The sequence below is a fragment of the Theobroma cacao genome, chromosome 5 (assembly GCF_000208745.1).
Source record: "Theobroma cacao cultivar B97-61/B2 chromosome 5, Criollo_cocoa_genome_V2, whole genome shotgun sequence".
NCBI lineage: Eukaryota > Viridiplantae > Streptophyta > Magnoliopsida > Malvales > Malvaceae > Theobroma > Theobroma cacao.
The window spans coordinates 38,609,760-38,614,921 of NC_030854.1; the positions used below are offsets into that span (position 1 = coordinate 38,609,760).

The following is a 5,162-nucleotide window of genomic DNA, read 5'->3' on the forward strand; positions in this document are numbered from 1 at the left end:
TTATCTCCAATGCAAAGCCGAATAGTGCTCACACACCTTTGTTCTAACTCTGCCCATTTAACATCCTTCATGTCATCTGGTTGTCATTCCTCCTTTCCTAGCAAGGGGCGCATTAAACTTTGCTGTACAAGGAAATCTTTTATCCTTCTCTGCCACTGCGTGAAACTAGTCTTCCCATCAAACTTCTCAATTGAAAAATTCGCAGAACTAATAACTTTCGACATCCTTGTTGAATTTTGAATTTACCGAACTTGAAGCTCTGATACCAGTTTGTTGTGAAAATTGCCCAAGAATCAACAAAGATAAAATCCAGAGAAAACAAGCAAACAGAAAAACACAAGAATTTACGTGGTTCGGCCTCTTGCCTACATCCACGGAGTGAAACTGTTATTCTATTATTGAGACTTTAAAGTATAATAAATTAACCTTTATGATTTTTCAAACTAACCCAAGATCCCTTGCACACTCTTCCTCAATAACCTCCCAAGAACACTTACTCAAACCACTCTAGCTTTACCTAGAGCAAAAGATATAGTTACAAGATGTTCCCTCTCTAGAGCTCTCAAAGTACTACTTGCAATTCTAAAGCCTAGAAATTTACTTTTATAGTATAAAAGTCCAAAGTAAAATGTGATTAGGATTCGATGTGGAATAAGAAGTTTAAAACTATACAACTACTTAATATTGTATACAAACAAAAATCCTAATCAAATAAGATCTAAAATTCTAATTAACCTAAAACTCAACATATAATGTCTTTGAGAGCAGTGGGTTCTGCTATTGGAGAAATCACACTCTGGGAACTTGGAATGCGTGAGAAGTTGGTTACAAAGCCATTCAAGGTGTGGGAAATGTCGACATGTACAACGACATTTCAGGTTTGTGTGTCATTACTTATTGAGATTTCTCTCTATGTTGTACTTTTTCAAATGTATTGAACTATTGCAGTTATGTGACTCATGTCTGTTTTGGCAATTTCTATGGGTTTCAACCTTGCAATTGATTTTGTTGGAAGAGTTACTCGTAGGCTTTGATGGTCAATGATACACCCATATCTGTCAGCCGTGTCACATGGAGTCCTGATGAAAGTTTAGTAGATGTGTGTCTTTTTGATAGATTACTGACAATTTAGCTTTTGCATATATTTGTACTTATTGCCTTTCTTGCTGCAGGCGTTGCATTTTCCAAACACTTAATTCACTTGTATGCTTATCATGGATCTAATGATCTAATCCAACACTTAGAGGTTAGTCGATAATTTTTCTACTTCTCCAGGTAAATGAATGCATAACTGGTGTTTGACTATTTCTTGTTCTGCTTCTTTTTTTAACAGATTGATGCCCATGTTGGCGGTGTAAATGACTTAGCTTTTGCTCATCCAAACGAACAACAGTACATTGTTACCTGTGGAGATGACAATCTCATAAAGGTGAGAGATGGTAAATTTTCTCTAAAAGTTTTGATTAAACTGGATATTTCTTGTTATCATCCTAATGAAAGAAATGGAGTAGGTCTGGGAGTCAACGACGGGACAAAAGCTGTATAGTTTTGAAGGTCATGATGCACCAGTTTATTCCATCTGCCCACATCAGGAACAGAATATTCCGGTAGATATACGTAAAATGTCGTTGGTTATTGATTATATATACTTTTTAGTGTTAAGAATAGGAAACAAGTGACCAAGCCTTCCTTGCAAAATTGCTGCACCAGTTGCCTTTGTTTCCGTCTTGACTGCAACTCAAACCAATCCCCACTACCTAAAGATGCTGTCACAGCCACCTTGTTAAATGCACGTAATTTCGTATAGCATTGTGCTCTCACCAGTCATCGCCTGTAATTTATGATTCCCCATGTGGTTTAATATCCATCACAGAGCTGCCTGCTTTCTTAAACCATTTCCATACTGGTCCAAAACATTTGACTCACTCTCTTTTAACCTTTTAGGCCAGTGTCTTGTGGAGATTATAGTGTTTGTTGGTTCAACTGAATGCTTAGCTTACCTTTGCAATTTGGATGGGAATTTATACTTTCATTTGCTGATTATCTACATCATTGCAGCTCATATATTCATCCGCTGTTGATGGGACAATTATACACTGGTCATATAATGATCAGCATTTTGGAGCTGACTTCGTTGCTCTAGGTCACGGGTGTACTACAATGCTTTCCAGTGCTGATGGAAATAGGTATGATCACTAATTTTAAGATAGGAATTTTAGTAATTTCCTGTTAAAAACTTGGAGTTGTGTTCATTCTCCAAAAAGTTTGTTTGCTTATAACACCTTTAATTAACCTTTTGTTGTCCAAATTTACAAGTTCTTCATTTTGTTCTAATTTTGAACTTTTTATTAATTTTTAATTTTTGTTTCAGATTGTTCACTTGTGGGACAAGTAAAGATGGACAATCTTATTTGGCTGAGTGGTATAAAAGTGAAAGAGTAGTAAAGAGGATTTATACTGGGTTTACAATGAAATCAGCTGGTGTAGTGTCATTTGACACGACTCAAAATCAATTTTTAGCTGCAGGAGAAGATAGTCAGATAAAGTTTTGGGACATGGATAATAGCAAACTTCTCACTTTCACAGATGCAGAGGGTGGACTCCCTGTAAGTTAAATGCTCAAATTTTATAGCTCTTTTTAAATCAGGTACGCTATTAAATTTGGTTTTTAAATAATCATATTAATTGCTTCAGAGTCTTCCCCGTGTGAGATTCAGTAAGGAAGGAAATCTCCTTGCTGTCACAACAGCAGACAATGGATTCAAAATACTTGCCAATGATGTGGGTCTCAGATCTCTAAAAGTTGTGGATGATGCAATAGAGCACACTAAACCTTGGCAATTAGCTGAAGTTGTGGATCCTATTCAGTGCCGGTTAGTTAACTTACCTGACAGCACAGATACTTCCAGCATGGTTTGTTAGTTCTTCTAATAATCAGTTTTATACCATGCTTTTGTACTATCTAGCTCTGAATCATTGCATCTCTTTGAAGGTTGTTCGGCTTCTATATACCAATTCTGGTGTTGGTATTTTGGCACTTGGTTCAAACGGTGTTCAGAAGCTATGGAAGTGGCCCCGCAATGAACAGAATCCATCTAGGAAGGTACAACACTTACTCTTGAATAACATTGCTTGTTTCACTTGCGAGATTTTCTCTATAATTTCATTTTAATGGAGAGAACTCTAAAGTCCTTTAAACTTTAAAGGCCACTACCAATGTTGTTCCACAGCATTGGCAACCAAATAGTGGTCTTCTTATGACTAATGATGTCTCAGGTGTCAACCTGGAAGAGGCTGTACCATGCATAGCACTCTCAAATAATGATTCTTATGTAATGTCAGCCACTGGTGGAGAAGTTTCTTTATTTAACATGATGACTTTCGAGGTATGCCTTCATGTGCTCTTGTGTTGATAGTTCTTTTTGTTTGGCATGCTAATAACACATGATTTGCAGGTAATGACAACATTCATGTCCCCTCCTCCAGCTTCAACTTTCCTAGCATTCCAGCCTCAGGATAATAATATCATAGCAATTGGAATGGAGGATTCAACTATCCATATTTACAATGTTCGGGTGGATGAGGTGATACTTTCTAACATTTTTTTGATGTGTTCTTACTATTCTTCTTCCCCTTGTATTATCCTGTTCTCTTAAGTGGTCCCAATGTATTCTGTTTTAAATTTTTTAGGTGAAATCAAAATTGAGAGGTCACCGAACGCAAATAACCGGTTTGGCTTTTTCAACCAGCCTCAATATCTTGGTTTCTTCAGGTGCTGATGCTCATGTAAGTGGAATCCAGGCTTGTCATTTTTACTTATTTTAGTCCATATCTTATCTATGGAGTGTAAATGATACAAAACCATTAACTTTCGAAAAAATCATTAAAAAATAGAAAAGATATAACTAATTTTGCCAATTGGTTTTTGTACATAATTTTGTCAATTGTTAACGTTTAATTTTTTATATTTTTATAATGCTCATGCTTTCTTCTTTCATCTGGTTTAGGACCTTTTACGTGTTTCTTGTAACTTTTTTTATTGATAATTACATACTCTTGTTCCCACTATTGGCCATGCATATTACTTGCTAACATCTTGCTGTTCTCTGCAGCTGTGTGTGTGGAGCATTTTTACATGGGTGAAAACGAAATCGGTTGCAATGCAAATCCCAGCTGGAAAGGCACCTACGGGTGACACACGAGTACAGTTTCACTCCGATGGAATTCGCTTGCTGGTAGTTCATGAAACGCAGTTAGCAATATACAATGCCTCCAAGATGGAGCGCGTACGACAGGTTGGAAAGACAAAAAGTGGTGTAGATTTTAATGATATAATATTGAATTTGACAGAGGGAACACTTTCTAATCCATTGATTTGCTGCAGTGGGTTTCTCAAGATGTTCTGCCTGCGCCCACATCTTATGCAACATACTCCTGCAACAGCCAATCTGTTTATGCTACCTTTTGTGATGGTAATGTTGGGGTGTTTGATGCTGATAGCCTGAGACTTAGATGTCGTATTGCTTCATCAGTTTACCTGTCCCAGGCAATCTTAAAGGGGTAAGTTATCTGTTGTATTCCCGTGCAAGCATGGTGCCTGTAGTCGCCTTTAAATTCCTGTTAGTAGGTTTTGGTGCATTGCATGTACTACAGCAACCATTCAAATTTTTCTGGTGTTGCTTTCATAATGAGCATACTGTTTTTTTAACAGAAAGCAAGTTGTATACCCACTTGTGGTGGCTGCACATCCGAAGGAGGCAAATCAATTTGCAATTGGTTTGAGCGATGGATCCGTTAAAGTGATGGAGCCCACAGAATCGGAAGGGAAATGGCGAGTGAGTCAACCGGTCGATAGCGGTGTGGTGAATGGTAGGACGACGTCGTCATCTGCAACGAGCAATCACACACCGGATCAGTTAGAAAGATGAGATATGTTATACTAGTATCCAAAAATGTCTTGTGTAATTTATGAAATGTAGATGCTTAGGTTCTTGCTTGTTAGTCTACCATATGTCCCAACCCCAGCTTATTTAAAAGTAAGGGTAAATGTTTTAGGAATTGCCCCATTCTTGTATAATCCTCCTACTTGATTCATAGTTGTTGTAGTTTTAATTTGCTTGTACTTAACCCCTTTCGAGTGTTTTTCTTTTTTCTTGGAAACA

At 37.3% G+C, this 5,162-nt stretch overlaps 1 pseudogene; it reads left to right on the top strand.

Moving 5' to 3' along the window:
• Positions 753-5,162, top strand: LOC18600521 (annotated as a pseudogene).